The sequence below is a fragment of the Mytilus galloprovincialis genome, chromosome 9, assembly GCF_965363235.1.
Source record: "Mytilus galloprovincialis chromosome 9, xbMytGall1.hap1.1, whole genome shotgun sequence".
Lineage (NCBI taxonomy): Eukaryota > Metazoa > Mollusca > Bivalvia > Mytilida > Mytilidae > Mytilus > Mytilus galloprovincialis.
Window position 1 is genome coordinate 51684895 of NC_134846.1, and position 21199 is coordinate 51706093.

At 31.2% G+C, this 21199-nt stretch overlaps 1 protein-coding gene across 3 annotated transcripts in view; it reads left to right on the plus strand.

Moving 5' to 3' along the window:
• The window catches only part of LOC143045245 (uncharacterized), a 99452-nt gene continuing 78253 nt past the window's right edge, over positions 1 to 21199 (plus strand). The window contains exons 1-4 of one of the 3 annotated variants that reach the window (XM_076217613.1): positions 1 to 147; positions 728 to 843; positions 2350 to 2399; positions 16547 to 16592. The gene's annotated coding sequence lies outside the window, so the exon portion shown is untranslated. Of the gene's footprint in view, positions 148 to 727; positions 844 to 2349; positions 2400 to 6612; positions 6631 to 12940; positions 13069 to 16546; positions 16593 to 21199 lie in introns of those variants that run through there. The other 2 variants (XM_076217614.1, XM_076217612.1) reach the window with 2 other exon arrangements.

Sequence of the window (21199 nt, forward strand, 5' to 3'; positions counted from 1 at the left end):
TTTTTTGTTTTTCCCTCGCTGGAATTCGAACCCATGCTACTGAGATATTGTGACACCAAATCGCCTGCACTGTAGCTGTCCCGCTAGACCACAAGACCACCTGGGCTTCTATATAGATAGCGAACTCATGCAATTGGATTTTTCTAGGTGTGTTTGATTTTATAATATATAGGTTAAAAATATATGTTGATAATCATTTTTACTACATATATGAACGGGGTTTGAAGATTGAATCTGACACTCATTTAGTATATGCATAAATAAGAGGCAAGACAATTTCACAAGTTTTTTTAATGTCTTATCATGCAGTAAAATTCAAAGGGTAATTTTAATAAATGCCTCAAAACAATTTCCTCTAAAATTTTCATTCCATGAAAACAGCATATTGATGATTATAATTCCAATATGTAAAAAACATGAATAAGGAGATATGGTATGATTGCCAATGAGACAACAACCTTCCAGAGTTCAAATGATGTTCATTCAGTGGCATGTAAGATATATTGTTAAAACTATTGTATATTCTATAGATAAGGATCATTTTCTCTTTCCACTAAAAAAGATAAGTGTTTATATCATCATACATAAATTAGCTTAATAAATGGTTGAACAGAACTAGTGAAAAGAAAAACAAATCAAAAACAAATTGGCAGGAAAAAAAAACATCGATTGTATGATGTAAACATAATGTTAATCAGGTGTTGTAATATCTGTTTATCATATACAGGTATCTAGAACTAATTGGTAGAGATTTAATTAGTCCTTAGACCACCTGTAATCCATCCTTCCTTATTTAAAAAAAGAGGCCAAAATGGGGATCTTTTTTAGTTCAATAAACAGAAGGTTAGTAAACTTTGAGATTGATTTAAATTAGAAGATAAAGAACTCTGAATACATATAGCGGCAAAGTTGAAAGGATTTGGTCATTGTGTCCCTAAATTTCTAAATCCACTACCTTGGATTAATTTTTATTTGTGAGCTACCAATTTTCACTGATATGTGAGTAATGGACAACCTAGAATTCAAATTTTTAACAAAATGAAAGTTTTTCTATAGGTGAATATTCAAATAAGAATATTTTGAACAAGACTACAAATTATAATATCTACAGAAATATGATTTTTCTCTCAAACCTGGAAAATAATTGAATCCACAGTATTTGGAAACTGTTGTTGGAATTTCAAATTTATAAGAAATGAAACACTTTATAAACAGTGGCTGATCCAGAAATTTTCATAAGGATGGCCCACTGACTACCTACGAGGGGGCCTACTCCAGTCATGCTTCAGTGATTCCCAAAATAATTAACCGAATTTTACCCACAAAAGGGGGACCAGAGCCCTAGGCACCTGGCCTCCTCCCTTATGTAGCTGCCTCTGAAGTTAATTTGATATAAACTGAAACAACTAATAACATTACAAGTAAGTGAAGAGGAAATAGACACATAAATAGTTGTCCAGCACACAGGGGTTTCATTATCTTTCATGTTGCCTGGTACTTTCCACATTTCTAGGTGGTACTTTTCAATTTATTCCATGAATAGCTTATATAAAATTTCCTACATTTAGGCGGTACTTGTCAATAGCATAGGAGGGTAAAAGTACCGGGTACCGCCTCCTAATGAATGGCCTGAGCACAAGGTAATCATATTTTAGTAGTACATACTTGTAAGAAAATAGAAAATGTGCATTGTCACAATGGTTGCCAGTAAGAAAATAGAAAATGTGCATTGTCACAACGGTTGCCAGTAAGAAAATAGAAAATGTGCATTGTCACAATGGTTGCCAATGAAACAACTTATCTACCAGACTAAAGAATTAGGATGTAAACAGCTATAATGTAAAAGTCACTGTACAGCCTTCAATAATAAGAAAAAATTCTACCTTATAAAAACCTAAAAAATGCCTCAGCATGACAAAGTGTGACACAATCAAAATTCAAAATAGAAAACCCAAGGCCTAAAACATTCAGCAAATACAAATATGCTAATCAGCAGCCAACAACAATCATTGAATAATGTCTCCTGAATTTGAACAAGCACATAAAGAATGTAGCAGGGTAAAGCATATTTGCAGTATGTTGCACAATTTTTTTCTTATCCAAAATATTTTCCATTAAGAATTCATTTCCCCATTAGTAGCCTCATTTTGTAGAAAATGCAGCAATGAATATTCATGAGTTATCAAAGACAAGATAAGTAGTGAAAGTAGAGGTGTACTATCTTCTTGGTCTGGATTATTGTCAAAAATTGTGTATTGCATCTCAGATTTATCATATTTTGTCATTTTACTGATTAGTTCATACATTTTTTCTCACGTTTTTGCATTGGAATTTTTTTCCCTATTGTAGTTTTTATACCTGGAAGATACTGGTTCTTTTCTTGGATTTTACCAGAACTGGTAAGTTCTTTATTTATTTGAAATGTTTTGTTCTCAGATAAAAAAAAAATAGATGATTGATTGCTTTTTTACAATCCAAAAATTTAAAAAGAAATTTTTCATTCTTTTTTCTTATATTTATAACTTTATTACTTTGCTGCCCTTTCTGTACCTTTATATTTATGTTTTATCTAGAATGATGATAATTCAGAAAAATAACCAAATATTTACAAAAGTACTAAAAAAAATGAAAAGCTTATAAATATAAAATGATTTGGTTGTAAAAAGAGCAATATCTTATTGCAGAATTTAAAAGTTAAATCTATGAATATGAAAAGCAACATATTTTGTAAAGAATTCAGTATCATTTTACTTTTTTTTTTACCAATATTAGAAAGAAAATAGAAGTGCATTCAAATTGAAAGCATCTTTGTTAAAGCTGATCTGAATTTAAAAAAGAAATATATGTCTTGAGCATATAGCAGTACCAATGACTATTAAAATGTAATCTCCCACTAAAATCTACAACTTACGGTGCAGAATGGGTGTTGTTTCCATCATAAATGACTTTATTTTAATTTTTTTTTAGAAAAAACAAAAAATAGAAGTTTGGAGAAATTCTTGCGAGTATGTGCATGTGTTTAGTTTTGGTGCATTTACAGGGAATCTTTATTCTTTATCTAAATAAATTGCAGCTTAATATGATTTACCAAAGTTTTATTTTACATTTTCAATGAACACAATTCATTAAGTTCAAATTGTATAGATTGAAGCTGATAAATTGGCTTTTATTTTAAAAATATTAAACAAAAAATTTATATTTGTGTAGATTTCGCAAGAGGAACATAGATTTCAACCAAATTTTTGGTGTCTTTTGTTCAGGATATAAATAAGGGAAATAATTATGATTTTCCAAATCACACTTAATGTAACTCATATTAGTTAGAAGAAACTACTACAACATCCTATAATACATTATGAAACATACAAGTCTATATTCATATGTACATTTTACTAGATAAAGTTACATGTATAATGTTTCACAATTTACAAAGAAAAGCAATACCTCATGCCTTTGAAATATGAAAATACTTGTACCAGAATACATGTATACCATACTTGTACCAGAATACATGTATACCATTCTTGTACCAGAACACATGTATACCATACTTGTACCAGAATACATGTGTACCAATTTGATTTCTTTGTTATGTATGAGTTGGGTAAATGACATCAATGAACAGTCGAGTCTTACTGTAAAATAACATGAGCATTCGTAGTGACTTTTGCAATGTATGGGGAAAACGTATGAATGTGAAAGTCCTCTGTTTGACACTGTTCAGTTGTTCCATCTTTTTTCATGTTATATTTGATATCAACTTTACAAAATAATATTTGAAGTGGCACTTCTTTCTTTGTTCCTTAAATTGGATTTAATGGTTTTATACTATATTTTAGCAATGCACATATAAATATATGAACATAAGGAGGTATGGTATTATTGCCAATGCAACAACTTTCTACCATTGCTTTGTATTTGAATTTATTTGGTAGAAGGCAGGTCAATTGAAAGTTCCTCAGCCAAAGGTGTGGAACAAAACACAAGAAATGATATGCTTGGTAGCGAGACATTTTATTTATTATACAGCATGATATAATACATAAAAAGGGTAATATATTGTTACCAGATGTATACTGCAAATTTATCTAGTTCCCCTTTCAACACACAGAAAGGTATTTCTCATCAAATAAGGGGATCATTGTTTTCCAGTGTGTAACTCTGTCCATCCTGTGTTAGATTGAAGTTTTGGATTATATAGTTTTTGATCACACCAACATATTCATTGTGGTAAAAACTTCCCCAAAAATATGCCAAAGTAAAGTTTTGACCCAGATTTCAAGGTTCAATGAATATGAAGATGTTATGATTGAGGGGTAGATTCTTGATATGTATAGATTTAAAAAATAGAAATATTAAAGAGGGGCAGCTAAGTCATATTATTGGGTCAGAAAGTTCTCTATCTTGAAAGTTCAGTTATCTTGGTAAATCATAAAGAATTTTTAAACACAGAACAACACTCAGTAGTAATTAGACCGGTATACAGTAACCTAACACATTCTAGCATAGTTTTCTGTGATCTTAATGGAAATCTCTTATAATTAAGATGATCATAATAAGCATCTTCCCAGGGGTTTTCACCTTGTAACCGTTCTGTACTTATTTCAGTGTTCTAGAAAATAGTGGATCTATCAACAAGAATATGATAATTTTGAGGTCAAAGTCCTTAGGTTAGATACATTTTCAGGGGTTTGTTAACCTTTTGACCTTGATAATAAAAGAAAAATTCAGATATTATGTATTTGAACTGTTATACCAACTTTGATGAAATAGATGAAATTTTGAACCTAAATATAAAAGTAGAAAGCTGTTTTATTTTTATTTTGAATTTGAATTTTGAGCCCAGACTGATTTGCTTAGAAAATAAGTTTTCCCCAAAAAAAATATTGACATTCTATAGGAAAATCTTTAATACTCCTCGATCATTTTTCAAAGAAAACTTTAGATATAAAAAATGTATTTATTTAAAAAAAATACATGTACATGTATTAAGTTATAGGGAAATATGAGTCAAGACTAAACAATGTCAGAACTGATTGGTACTGATTTTTGATTCTTTTTGATCTTTAAAAAAGAAAAATCTTTGCAGGTCAGCAAGTTTCTCGAAATATACCACTATCAGGACTCAATCGGAAGATTCTGACATTTTTTGCATGAAATCTAAAGCAAAAATCTTAAGAGTAGCTTAAGTCTTTGCTGATGAGGATAATTTGTATAAATATTTATTTAGACAAGACAGTGCATGAAGTATCAAATGAAGCAAAAGGAAAAAAATATTCACAAGGTGAATTAACAAAAGAGATTAGATTATTTTACTTACTTATCGCTTTTATATCTCTTGGTATTTCTGGAAGGTGCTTTAAAACCTATTAGCAAAATGTTTTTAGGATTTCCATGAGAGAAGTTATCATTTTTTTGCACCTTTTTGACTAGAGTTTGTTTGTATAGCTGTCAGCTATGTATTATCGTTGTGTCATAATGATTGCAATTGGTTTTGCAGTTGGATGGTTGTATCATTTTCATCTAACCTTTTTACATTGTCAGTGCTCTGAACAAACAGATCATAAATGATACAAATTGAAAAAAGATTTTCTTATTTAATTGATGTATAAGATGTAAAGGGGTAAATATAGACTGTACATCCACTGGAATAATTAAGATGCTGTGAAATACAGGTGAAGATGTCCTAGGATATGCAAAGACCCCTCAAGTTTTGTGTGTAACAAATTTTTGAAAAAAGAAGGGTTATATGTGTTAACCAACCTCATAATTAAGCTATATTCATGCTTAAATATAAGAATTAAGAAATGTCTACTCACAATGGAGTTATTGCCTTTTGATGACGATTTTTACCATTTTTTGGCATTTTTGCATTATATCTTAAAAATTATGTTAGATAGCTAGAAACTTGAAAAAAGTGAAAATGATCAGCAAGATGAGATCTTAAATTAAAACTGTATGAAGGAAATTAATCCTGTTAGTTTAAACATATTTTATTGCTCAAAATGACAAATGAATCAGACACAAGTTTGAGTCACATGAATTGGAGTCATTGCCCTTTAATGTTATTCACTGGAATTATCAGCAAGGCAAGATCTACTAGCAAGTCAATTTTTGCCAATATAGTTTGTAGGATGTCACATTTTAAAGGAGTGAATGTTCTCATCAACAACTTTGGAGAATGTCATTTGTTGAATATGCACATAGACCAAGGTGAGCAACACAGGCTTTTTAGAGCTTCTAGTTCTTGATACCAAGGCTAAAAATGAATTGTGACCTTGACCCTCATTCACATTTATTTTGTAGGGCAAGGCTCAAGGCTTTTAAATTATTTGAATCATGCCAGAGAAATATCAAATTTTACAATAATTTCACCAGTGTTGTCAATAGGATATAAATCCTCATTTGTTGAGTTTTTGTCATGGTTGTCATGGAATCAGGGCGGTAGTAGTTTAATCAAAGATTTTGTTTAATATGATATCTTTTGAACCCATCTATGTACTTGTCATAGTAATGTATTTATCATTGTATTTATAGAATAGGATATTTAGTTTGGCCTTTTGTCAGTAGAGAAGAATTATAAAAGGAAAACAAAGTCAAGATTGCTGATCTACAAAGAATTGCAAATAGGTAAAGCCTTCTTTGATGTTTTCTGCTCATCCCATAAATCTGTGTCTTAATGTCAAACTGTTTCCTTCCTTTGTTTTGTATGTGCATCAAATATGTTTCTTGTGCATCTGGTGTATCTGGGTTAACCAATACTGCAGATTTTTATGCATGTATGAAATAAGAGCTAGCAGCCAAATGTAAAAATACCATATTTATATACTGATACGTACTAAAGTATGGTATTATGTTACTTTAGCTAAGGAGATGTGATCTTTCAATTGTGTCCTGGGTAAGTTTCCAGTATAATTCTATGGTTTCTTTTGCATTCTGTTGAAGATTTAGAACTACTAGTTTGTCATTTTAACCAAGTCAAAAAGGACATGCATAAGAAAGTAGTGCATATTTTAAACAAAATATAATTTTTAGGTAAAGATTGCATGAAATGCTATCGAAACCTTATGGGATTGACTTGATATCTAAATCTTCCAAGGCTTATCACTACCTTTTGATACACAAAATATAGTGCATTGATCACAACATTCTATATATTCTATCCATGAGAATTTCCAGAAATTTATTAATGTAATATATGCTCAGATATTCAAGGCACAAAATGATGTTACACTAGTCAAGAAAATGACATAACTTTTGCAAGGTGCATCTAATATCTGTTCTAAAAATATAAATGATGTCATTGTTTTAGTCATCTTAACTTTTTCTATTAAATTTCAGTTATCTTTCTTTGTTTTGAATTGCAGTTAAATCAACTACAACCAATGCAATATTTTATTTTACTTCCCACTGATAAATTAAAACAATCTTTATCCTTCAGTGCTTTAAAGCACTTTGCATTTGCCTTCTCATAGGTGTAATTTTGTCAATAAGTAACATATTAGGTAATGGTACCAAATGAAAGCTTAAGGATCTGAAATCACTGTAGAACCCTTGTTTATAGTAACTTTTGAGTAATAAAAAAATATGAAAGGAGTAAGTCCAGTAAGACCCCTTTTTGGCCCCAAAATATAGCAGTTTTACAAAATTGTTATGTAAACTTAGTTATTTATTGGAAAGTAGAATGCTTCTGCTACATAGATATGGGCTGTTTTTGACAATACAATGCACATATATCGGGTACTGGCATCTTTAACTCATGCTAAATTACTGAAATCTTCACAATTTTAGCATTTTAGTTAAATTTTTGACGGTTCCGTCTTAAATGAAAGTGGCCGCATTTGTGTTCATTCTTAATATTAAAATTTAAGTTGTATTTGATGATAATACATAACATATATAAAGGTTGAGGATGAACACGGATGCGGCCACTTTCATTTTTGACAAAAAACCATCTAAAAAGTTACATTTTTTGGCATCTTTGATAGATTTTTCAAAAAAAGCCTGAATCGGAGCGTTTTTAAGTCAAAATATTTCACATAAACTAATTGAATCAACTGAAATAGACACTTAAGTGTTTAAAAAGTGTCCAAAATCTTTCGTCAGATGAACTTGAAATTTGAGGCCATAATCGGCCCTTACCTCACCTACTCCTTTGAAAAGAAGGGAATATTTGCCCTGTTGCTTAGATCAGATTTAGTACCTGTTTTTTTGTACTACAGTAACAGACTTTGGGGACTAGTGTGCTATAATATGCATTTAAAGGGATGTTGAATTTTTAAGCACAAGTTCAAGGATAGATTATAGTTTAGAAATAAAATAATTATCACTTTATTTGAACTCAAGTCAAAGAATGCTTGAAATTGAAGAATTTACCATAAAAAGAGAAGGGGCTAGCTGTTACCTGGTGGTTGAATATGAAATTTGAAAAGGAGAGCATATTTGCCCTGTTGCTTAGATCAGAAGTACCTGTTTATTTGCTAATTTACTTCTGGAAAACAAGTGTGGTCTAATATGCATTTCCCGTTTTGATTGTTTTAACACTTGTAATTTTGTTGGGGCCCTTTATAGCTTGTTGATCAGAGTGAGCCAAGGCTCCATGTTGAAGACAGTAACTTGACCTATAATTTTCTTGCTGTGTTGAAGACCTATTGGTGGCCTTTGACTGTTTTCAGCTCTTTAGTCAGGATGTTGTCTATTAGACACTTCCCCATTTTCATTCTCAATTTTATTCTATAGTATCATCCTTCCTTTTGACAATATTTCTGCACATGTTAATACTTGTATATATGAAGTCATCAAAGTTCATTACATACGTAAGTTTATAGAGAAAACAATTGATTTCTACAGATGTCTAGACATTGTTGTAACCTTTAGTTCTGTAGTAAAATAGTAGTAATAAGATTATTTGTGGTGTATAATTAAGTTGTCAGAAATAGAATCGTAACTGCTTGATATATCTATACTACCTGCTAACTAGTTCCAGTTGTTAGAATCCTCCAAGACACCTGAAGGTCACATTGTACATTGGAGGTTGCTCAAGTAGCAATTATAGTTTCTAATATATATTATATATTATTTGAATGGTTTTACACCAATCAATTTTTGGTCCCCTTTCTAGCTTGCTGAGCCAAGGCTCTGTGTTTAAAACTGTACTGTGACCTACAATGGTTTACTTTTACATATTGTAACTTGGATGGAGAATTGTGTCATTGGCACTCATACCACATTTTCTTATATCTAAATAAGAATCATATTAGGTCTGAGCTATAATTTATACACTACTCTAAGAGTGTTTTTTATGACACTTTTCATTGGACACAATACATTCATATATGGTCATCTAAACTAATACCTAAACTTGTTTTTTCTTGGAAGGGAAAAACATTCTATTTTAATAAATCATATTCTTTCAGAGATCTCTTTCAATTAATGATTTTGAAAGGAATATCTAATTTGATGTTTCACACATCCAAAAATCACTCTGAGTGAAACTTACAAATAATAACTTTGACCTTGGTAGCCTAGTGGTCTAAGTTGTTCGACTACTGTAATCACTAGCCAGTCAACACTGAGATTGTGAGTTTGAAACCCCGCTCTTGTGGGTACACTTGACTCCAGTTTTATTGACTTTGATTGGCAGTTTTCCTGTCAAAGGTTGGTTGTTTTCTCTGGGGACTTCAGCTTCCCCCTTCCATAAAAAATTACTGTTAGGAAATAGCCCAGATGTGGCGCTTAAAATTAAAGTGGTGTTAAAACACCAACACTCAATCAATCAACAATGGATATATGTAACAATGGTATAACATTTATTGATTTGTTATACAAGCTTTGAAAATTGAGCTATAGTAACTGTACAGAGTTAAATAAGTACCCTCTGACCTTATCTATTCCTCACATCTGCTTTGATTTCTTATGCCATTTGTTGATATGATTATAAGTAATGAACCTACTCAATTATATATATCTATGGGTATATCAAATTACTGAATATTGCAATTCTTTACAATTCCCTCCATTTGCATAGATCATAACCTAACTGAAAGGTTATCGTAAATACCAGATCTCAATCAAAATATTATTTATGGATCATATAATGATTCTGACAGAGAGAAAAACAGACCATGCCAATAAAAATAATCAAATAAATTGTTATAATAGCAAAGGGTTATTAATATTTAGTAATAAATTCCTAAGATAAAGAATATATCATGTATTTGTTACCAGAAGTGATATTACCCAGATTGCATCAAGATATAGTAGTGTTGGAATGTTATAGTGGTATCTGTCTCTGCAAATGTTTTGATTAGCTTTTTAGGAGAGATTGTGTTATATTCCACTATTGTCACTAAGCTTTATCAGATTTTAGTTTTAGGATTATTTCTATGTTTTTTTTCGGTCTATTCGTCTGTTTGTTTGTTCAGTTGTCCATTCCTCTTTCCATTCGTCTGTCCGTACGTCTGTCCTGTTTCTGGTTTAAGTTCTAGGATTAAGTTTTTGGTTAAAGTTTTTGGTCAAGGTAGTTTTTGATGAAGTTGAAGTCCAATCAAATTGCAGCTTAGTACACATGTTTCTTATCTTTCTGATTTTAATGGCATATTAGAGTTTTGACCAAGATTTCAAGGTCCACTGATCACAGAAAATATGTGTGTACGTGCATCTGTGAACTATGGACACATTCTTTATATAAGAATATCATAGTACTTGGGCATCATTTAGATACTTGAGGAGTTAGTACTTGCTCTTGATTTAAAATGGAAATGAAACGATTTAAGGATTGATCACTTTTTGACTCTCCAGTGATTTAAGGATCTACAAAACTGAATGATCTGAGGAATATATGCTCAATATTGTCCTGTTATATTATAAATGACCAATGAAAAATAGTTGTAATCTCCATTGAGGAAAAGAGTTTAGGAGCAAGATGAAGCCAGCCTCTGGTTAAGTCATTTTCTCACTGTGTTTATGGCCTTGGACTGTTTTCTGCTCTTTGGTTGATTATTGTCTCTTTGACACATTCCTAGTTTCCATTCTCATTTTATTTGCAAGTATGGCTTGATGCAGAATCTATTCTGATCAGACAACCTTGATCATTGGTGAACTATACTCATTAAATCTGCGCTGATTGATTTGTAAACAGTATTTCAGACTATGAGAATTAATTGTTCGTTTGATGTGTTTTATTCATGTAAGCAAGAAATAATTATGAGGAAATTTGTTAAAATCTTGTAATTGAGTTATACTGAGAATACATGATTGATTTAAGATCAAAGAAAGTTCTTATTATCAAATCTCCATGATATTGTATCTGCTTTATCAGAAGTTTTATTTGTAATACTTTAATTGATTATCCTTTAAATTCAAAAGGCTTCTAAGTCCAGTGTGAGTTTTCTGAGGATTTTCATCTATTAAGCAATTTCTCCTGGGCCAGTCCTGACTCAGGTGCTTTCTATCCTATAAACATGACAAATTCTTCACAGAGATCAAATTTCCATTTTAGGACGATATTTTTTCAACTTTAAACAATATGTTTACCCAATTTGGTTTAATATTGCCTCAAGAGAAATGAAAAAGTCCACTTTTGATTCTGATGCAACTAGGTCAAAGGTCAAAGGTCATGAGCTCAATGTCTATTGATAGGCAGATATTTTAGCAAAAATATGATTATAATTCCAGAGGACATATTTTGAACCGCATGTGTAACATTTGTGCCAAACTTTGATTGATATTGGTCAAGTAATCATCAAAAATCTGATGACCATAAGAAGAAGGAAGAAGAAGAAGGTCAAATAGTGTAAAAAAGAGTTTTAAGTTATTAGGTCAAAGGTCAAGGTCACAGCAAAAAATGAAAGAATGAAATTGGAACAAAATTTGTTTATATCTTTTGAACTGTTTTAAGTAAAAATCTTTTGAATCAACTATCTGATCTTTACCAATTATTGATGAATAATGTACTTTGGGTAGAAAAACACTCTAATTAATTTTTGAAAGAAGCTCGTTGAATCCTCTTGTTTAAGTCAAGAAGGGGGAAAAGTGTTGTTGCAGTTAAGTTCTAAATTGTCAGGATTTATCTCCCTTTGAGCAGTAAACACAGATTTGGCTCTCTGAAAGAAAAATACAGAACAGCTGATGGAAAAGATGCAGGCAATCTGTCAGCTTTATTTAGGACAAGAACATGTTAATCTGATGTGGATATAGAACCAACCTGTGGAACTGAAAAAAAGAATAAACAAAATCTGAGACAAGGTGTTGAAATTCTGTAACTTTCATACACAGGTGCAAAATCTAAAGTAGAAGGTTAATACTCTGTCCTGCAATAACTATTTCTCACATCTAAGCATCTTGTTGAACTAGAAATAAAGTTGAAAGGAATAGATACATTTTAATACCAGGTATAATATCATGTTAAAATTTGTCCATATGTAATAAAATGTAAACATGTGTAAGAAAGAAAAAAAAAAATAATTGATTTTATTTGAATTTGTAATTTTTGTTGATAAATATATATGGGGATTGGATCTTTAAAAAGATATTACAATTTTGATTCATACAGTTGACATATTCAGAGTTGAATTCATGTTTTAATAATCTTTAACTAACAAATTGATAACAAATAAAATTTCTTTCCAAATGTTAAGTTTAGTTGGTGCAAATATTAATAGTCACTTGAGATTGTAAAATTTGAAATACATCCAGAATTTAATATACATTTTCATAAAGGATCCAAAAACAAGTGTAACAAGTTGTTACACAAATAATTCAATGGGAAAAGAGAGACCAAACATATCGGAGGGGGAGAGAAACGGAATATTAAATGGAACATGTTATATTACATCAACTGACAGTACACAGCAGGCTCTCCCATGTGAGATTATGTCATAACAATTAGTTAATTATAGAACCTTCTCTAGGTGGAAATTGATACCAGTAATCATACATGTTGGCACATTCTCAGCATGCTTTTTATGTCGTGTGCATTATAGCCAGTACATGTATTACATAGAACATTTGTGTAGACTATAGGAGTACTTTTTTATTTCGGAACTTATACTACCACCAAATACTGTAGTGAGTATTTTATTGACTTACTTTTTACTTCTTGAACTTACAAATTGAAATCATATAGGTATGCTTTGATCTTGTAGTAAATATATCTAGTGGAAAAAAATACTCGTAGACCAAAATGTATAATTCAATAAAATAAAATAAATAAAACTGTTTCAGCATAAAATTTAATTGTTAGATCTTTTTATTTTCAAAGTTTAAAAAATTGATATTGGTTAACTATGCAATCATAAATATGAAGAGGCATAGGTTGTTGTGCATTAAAAGAGTTGCTTTCTTAGAACAAGTATTACCTGAAAGGTAAACAGGTAGCTTTAAATTTGTAATTATTTTAAGTTTTATTAATACACTAATTTGTAGTGCATAAATACAATAAATATATTTTCCCATTAATTACCTTAAAAAAGAAAGAATAAATACAATAAATATATTTTCCCATTAATTTCCTTAAAAAAGAAAGAATAAATACAATAAATATATTTTCCCATTAATTACCTTAAAAAAGAAAGAATAAATACAATAAATATATTTTCCCATTAATTACCTTAAAAAAGAAAGAATCATTTTTAATACTATTTAAAAGAAACATACTCAATTCTCATGATATTGTTTTAATGTCCCACCTACAATAGTAGAGGGGCATTAGGTTTTCTGGTCCTAGCATCCCTTCGTCTTTTCGTCTGTTCATCGGTTCTTCTGTTTGTATGTTTGTCCGTTCATCCATTTGTTTGTTAGTTCCTTAATCTGTCCCACTTCATGTTTAAGTTTTTGGTCAAGGTAGTTTTTGATGAAGTTGAAGTCCAATCGACTTAAACTTAGTACACATGTTCCCTATGACATGATCTCTCAAATTTTAGAGCCAAATTAGTGTTTTTACCCCAATTTCACAGTTCATTGAACATAGAAAATAACAGTTCGAGTGGAGCATCAGTGTACTATGGGCACATTCTTGTTTTATATTTTTTTTTACTGCATACTCTTTTAAACCTGTACTGATTTTTTAATGTTTGCTCTTTTATGTACCTTTTTGTCAATTATTCAATATTGAAAGGATGGTAGAAGGTCTAGAAAAAAAAGTAATAAGTTGAACCCCTCCACATATTGATGTTCCTGTCCTAAGGTTAAGTACTTTATCAATTTTATGCCCCACCTACGACAGTAGAGGGGCATTATGTTTTCTGGTCTATGCCTCTGTCCGTCCGTTCGTACATCTGTGCATCCGTTCGCTTCAGGTTAAAGTTTTTGGTCAAGGTAGTTTTTGAAGAAGTTGAAGTCCAATCAACTTGAAACTTAGTACACATGTTCCCCATGATATGATCTTTCTAATTTTAATTCCAAATTAAAGTTTTGGCCCCAATTTCATGGTCCACTGAACATAGAAAATGATAGTGCAAGTGGGGCATTCATGTACTATGGACACATTCTTGTTTTTCATATCTTGAAGGTCTTTTGGGATTTTTTAAGAATTTGGTTAATCTTGATGGCATTTGTTTGATTAGACCGATTTTTTTCTGTCTCCTGTGTCCATATTTTACCCTACCCATATGTTATTTTCCTTATTTTGACCTTTTGTATTTTTTTTGGACACCTGTTAAAAATAAAAAGATAAATAGGAAACATGAAATGTCAAAATTAAACATGAAGAGACAGATTATTAGGTCTACCGTTTATTTTATTCACAAATTTTTTAAACATGCAACTATTTATGATTGAGTTGCTTTAATATATAAAAATAAAATATGTGGTATGATTGCAAATTCTCCAGAAAAAACCAAATGACTTAAGAAATTAACAAGGTCCCTGTACAGCCTTCAAAATTGAGCAAAACCCATACTACATGGTCAGCTATAAAAGACCCTGAAATGACAAATGTAAAACAGTTCAAATGAGAAAACTTGCATATATAAAAAAGAAGATGTGGTATGATTGCAACCTGTTTCAGATGAGGTGGATTTAAGCAATTATGCGTTCTTCAGCAATGACTAAAAGCCTTGGATAAAAAATGTCCTGACATGATAAAAAGAAACAATTCAATGCATTAATGGCATAATGGTAATGAGTAATAAAAAATATAAGATGTTGATTGACAAATTTGTAACATTCAGTTTCTGTTGATATAAAAAGAAAGATAACTCTTTGTTTACTTAGTGTATTCTGATTCCAGTAACATGAGGAGACTAATGTATAAGGAAAGTCTTAGGGTTTAGGAAGTACAAGTTCACTGTAAAAAGGCTGATTTAGATTGATATAAAATTTAATTCTTCAACTTACAAAACTAAAAATTAATTAATAATATTTTATTCAATGTTAAATTTGTTGACCAAAATAAAAGAGCCTTGTGAACAGGACTTTAGATATTTCAGTAATTTTGTAGCATCATATGTTATCTATAGCAGCAATTAAACATACTAACTAAATATATATATGAGGAAAGTAAATTACAGAATGACAGAATGACAGTATTTGATACTCTTGTTGTAATAAATAACATAAAAATGTAAAAAAAAAAAAACGTCCCAAGCCCCAACATGAAGCTGGTGATATAGAAATACTTTTGTACTATGCTTGCATTTGATTTTGTGAGTGCTCTTGTCTGCATTATTGGCAGTTTCTTTTATTTTTGATAATGTATATAAGTGCAAATAATGTCTCGACAGATAAAAAAAATCTGTGCCAATTAATCAACTATTTTTACAGAAGTTATGTCTGGAAATGCTAATTATACTGCAAATTGCACCTACATTTCTTGTCAAATTCATATGAAACTTGTATCAATGGTTTAAATCAGCATTCTTTTTCACAAGTCTGAAAATCAGTGCTGATGATCTATTTTTGTGATATTGGAGTTTACATGAAATAATGCATTGTTAGCATTTTCAGCTTCCAACTTAATTCTTGTCAGATTTTTATGAAATTTATATCTAAGATGAGGACCAGTTGAAAATAAGCACTGATAAAATACTTTTAAGAAAATTATGCCCCTGTAAGAAATTATGTGAGAATTTCATAAACCTGCATTTGTTTTTTATGAAAACAATTTTAAGAACAAAATTTTATCTAAGTTATTGCCCTTTAACAAATAAATTTTTGCTTAAGCATTGGATTTTGGTTATTAAAACCTTTAAAAAGAAGATGTTTCTTCAAGTTGTTAATAATTGAAGTTGACTCATGTATAAATTGTGTAATAAAACCCTCTTCCTGTCACAATTGTGTTACAAGAGTAGTCTAGGTAAAAAGGAGCATTTGATTATACATAAGTTAAAAGTCAGAAATTATCGAAAATGAGAAAGAAGAAAACATTTGAATAATCTTGCAGAGAATGACTGTCTGAAAATCTGGGGGTTTAATTATTTAATCTGTGAAAACATTTTCTTTTCAATTTATGCATGTGTAACAGTTGGTTATATTCCAAGAAAATTAAAGCAAACATCACTTATACGTGTATTGAGTCTTAGATTACATTGTTGTTACTTTTTTCCAGATATATGTGCTTACAAAGATGTAGTGACAGAAACAAAATAGAAATGGTAAGTAACACTGGAACATATATAAAAAAGTGTTTATTGGTTGATGTTTTATGTATCACAGGCTTGTCATCACTGAAGCTGTCAGTTCAAACTTAGCATATACATCACAGTGGATTTTGCCTCAAATCTTATTGACCAGGATAGCCAGTTTTCCTGCCTGAGGCCAATGGTTCTCTCAGAACACTCTGGCTTCCTCCATCATTAAAACCTGGCTGCCCTAAAATAGCAAATGGCGCTAAAAGAAGCAGTAAACACCAAATATAAAAGCAACCAATCATTATTCTTAATAAACTGTGATTATCAATGGGAAGCCTGCTCTCGAGAGCATTTTTCATTGAGTAAGACTTGAATATTTGTGCTTGTATGTTAAAACTGATAATATAAAGGGGGAAAGATTGAGAAATGAAAATCGATGTTTAGCTTATGTCACATGTTCATGTGCCTGTCGCAAAAATCAGGAATATCTTCAGTCTTTTGTCATTTCGGGGAAATTTGGTGTGAATGGCAGATCATTGATTGTTTCATACCTTTCGAATTTCTGGACGATTTTAAACTTGACGTATTGTATGAACAAATGTCAATTATTTAAGACATTGTTATATCCTCAATATGTCTAGGTTTTTTATGTAGTTAGGTTGCTGTCTCATTGATGTATTCCCAAATTTCATCTTTGCATAAATTCTATATAAAGAAAAAATATGTTTTGGTAACTAACAGAATGACTAATTAACTTTCTAAAAAAATAATAGAAATGATAAAAATTTTGGGCCAATTACTGATCTGTCCTTGCTGATTTTAAAAAACTTGCTATTGAGTTATCTCCCATTTTACATGAAAAATACACATTTGAATTATAAGATTTTGAATTTAAATTGCTGAATCATGATTTTATATTTGGTTTTAGCCATGTAACATGAAGTGCAAATCTGGCTATGAGTATAGTGATTGTTAAATGGACCCACTTCCACACAATTGCCTTCATATTTTCTTGCAGATGTGCACCTCACAATGTGTATGCATTTGAATAAATTCAAAAGGGGCCCATATTAAATATTGAGAGTTGTCTTTGAAACTATTGTATACAATTAGGTCAGCCTTTTCATGCTTGAAGTTTTAAGTCTGCAGTTTTCATAAAGGGTCCATGACATTGTTGAAAATTATGATTGACTAGGCAAGGATATTTATAAATTATTGCTTCAGGTCTGCTGGAAGTTGCTTGATACTGATTTTTAGTTTAGAGTTTAGTTTAAACATATTTATTTATAGTGGATTGGGAAACAAGTTTTGCAACTTATACTAATCCTTTTCCACTTTGCGGGTGCGAGTGCTGCCTTGTAGCGGCATTAGCCTACTCTTTTTCGAAATCTACAAGGGTGTCTTTAACGTGCAAGAGATATGGCTCTCTCTTAACACGGGTCAGCCATTTATCGTCCCCTTCCGACAGACTATAATCTTTTCCTCAAGAACATACTCGCAGATGGTGTCAAGGGAGAGCCGAAAATTGAGTTCCTGAAATTTCCATCCTTAACGGGAATCTAACCAGGAACCTTTTAGAGTGACACAGACAAAAGGTTTGGCAGATATGTTAGTTTTATTTTGAGTGGGAGTTATTACATGAACATTATATTTTCAAGGATTAGCTAATGTTTGGGGATAGAAAAATTCCAAAAATGGACCCTCAACAATTATGTTATACATGCCATAATTTCCTTATCATTTGTAGAATGTCAAATACATTAATTGTAATATCTTTATAAAACACATCTACTACATTAATTGTAATATCTTTATAAAACACATCTAATACCTTGAGTTATTTATACTTATCAAACTTTCTCACAGTTCTAAAGTTGGCACATCATCTGTTATAGTGATAGGTGTATATGATTTTTTCTCTCAACTTTCACCTTTCTTCTGTTTAAGATAAGTAATGAATTAATCATATTTTCATCAAATCATCAAATTTCTGATTAAACCCATGCCTCAGTTCACCTTCTATAGTTCACCATCAAAGGGAACATGGTGATTTGTGCATTGTGCAAAATGATAAATCAATTTACTCTCAATAAATGCATTCCCAATCTCTTCTACATAGGACACATTCCAATAGAAACAGAAATTTATTGTGCCTGGAGATATTGTCTGCTGCAGTTAACTACCTTAGCAACAAACGTCTGCCAAATTACTGTTTACAATTGACTTGAAAGATTGCCTCATGAAATTCATAATTATTACTCCATCATCTTTTACCCAGATAACAATTTCTGTGCATTTTGGAAAAATGCATATCTAAGTAGTAGAATTGTATCACTTATAAGTAGTTTTTGTCTGCTTGATGCTTACATTCCTAAAATTCCCTTTTAATAATATTTTTTGGAGGGTGTCATTTCATTATACTGAGACCACTATCCAGCAAAGATCAAGTGACAAGGTAGAAAACAATTTTGGTCTCTATGTGACATAGAGGCCATCAAAAATTAAGAAATCTCATACCATATACAGAAAGCTTTAATATTTTTTGGAATACAATATAGAAACAATTTAAAAGTGAAAACAAACTCTGATTTATGCTTAAACAATTATGGCAGAATGCAACCAAGGATATCCACTGAATAACAGACTCAAATCTGCTAGTCATGGGTTACAATGCAATCCCCTCCTCTCCACGCTTGGCAGATTAGGATCCATGGGTTACAATCCAATCCCCTCCTCTCCATGCTTGGCAGATTAGGATCCATGGGTTACAATTTAATCCCCTCCTCTCCACGCTTGGCAGATTAGGATCCATGGGTTACAATCCAATCCCCTCCTCTCCACGCTTGGCAGATTAGGATCAGATTTGGTTCCAAGAGGTAATGATTCTCATTAGTTGCAGTTGTAACTGACTGGATCCCGTCTTAAAGCACCTTGAAGATGACCATTTGTTATTGTAGTAAACGTAAATAAACAATTACCATGTGCTGATTGCACAACAAGCCTTCATCCCCAAAACATAAGACAATATTTAGCAGCAATTTTAAAGTTCTCAATCAACTAATTTGAGTTCCTTGGTATGTTTCTAGCACAAATGTTAGATTGCCAAAAAATATTTTTTTCAGTTTCTGCTTCAAGAAATTTGAAAACACTACACACAATAGTTTTTACACTTCCATACTGAAGAGAGTTCAAATGCTACAGTTGGTAAAAAATGAGGATGTCGAAATGGGGGTGACTTTTGTATACCCATAGACGGATCAGCATTGTAATCACAAATCTTGGATTATTCTGAAAAGGATGAAGAGGAGTGGATTGGATCATAAGCCTTGGTTAGCAAAGATGACGGACCCCTTGCTTAAGTTTGACCCATTTTAGTGTTCACAGTTACTTGAAGCTAGGTTTCAACTAACAAATAGAGCCATGTTTTCCACGATAGAAAATATCAATCAGTACACTTCAACAGAGTAGCCTTTTATATCCTTTAATTACCGAAGACTAGCATAGAACCATAACTTTCAAGTTATTCAACACAAACAATTTATGAGATTAATGCAGTGTCCTAAAAGGGAAAAAGTCAGTACACATGCCTACCAAAAGGGAAAAGTCAGTACACATACCGGTAGGCAATTATTACCATTTTTTTTTAAAACAAATAACTTTTGGTTTTGACCCTTGCCGTACAAGCTGTCCAACCAAGTATGGTTTGTTTCTTTTTTTGATGTATTTTTTTCTCAAGAAGTCAAGAATTCTCTAAATTCTGTGTTATTTTATTTTTCATCGTTGGACATGTTTTTCTGTTCAACTTCTCCTTTATTTAATATGATGGCTGATTACAATTTGTTCGGCTGGTTTGCATAGCATTTTGGAGAGAAAATAAAACAATATAATTTTCATATGAATATGCATGTACTAGCTAAGTATACACATTTATTCTAAAATGACATGCTGAGTAAAATTTTTGATGTACCAGCTCTTAGGGTAATATATCTATTTTCTGGAATACATAAAATACTTTTTTTCTGATTTTTACATCCACAGGATGTTTGTATGACAAATATCTTTTATTGGCCCAGCCAGTGATCTTACCAACATGTCCCCACTAAAAGCAAGCAACAAGTTTTGTGAGTGAAGATTTTTTAACTGTACTTTATATTTAAGTATATTGATTGAAACTATAAGCACATAAGGTTATTTTTAACCACAGAACACATGAAAGCTGGACTTTTTTTGAAATTTCATATTTTCTAGAAAGGTTGATGTCATTAAATTGAAGTGAGGTTGATTGTGGTTTCCATATCTGAAAAATTAAAGTCATTTATTAGATGGTACTTCTCAGCCACTTATGAAGATGAATTAAAGAATTGGGTCAATTTAACCTAGATTTTTATGCCCCATTTATGGGCATTATGTTTTCTGGTTCATTCGTCCGTCTTTCCTTCTGTTCGTCCGTTCATCCCTCTGTCCCGCTTCAGGTTAAAGTTTTTGGTTGAGGTAGTTTTTAATGAAGTTGAAGTCCAATCAACTTGAAACTGACTACACATGTTCTTTATCTAATGATCTTTCTAATTTTAATGCCAAATTAGAGATTTTACCACATTTTAACAGTCCACTGAACATAGAAAATGAAAGTG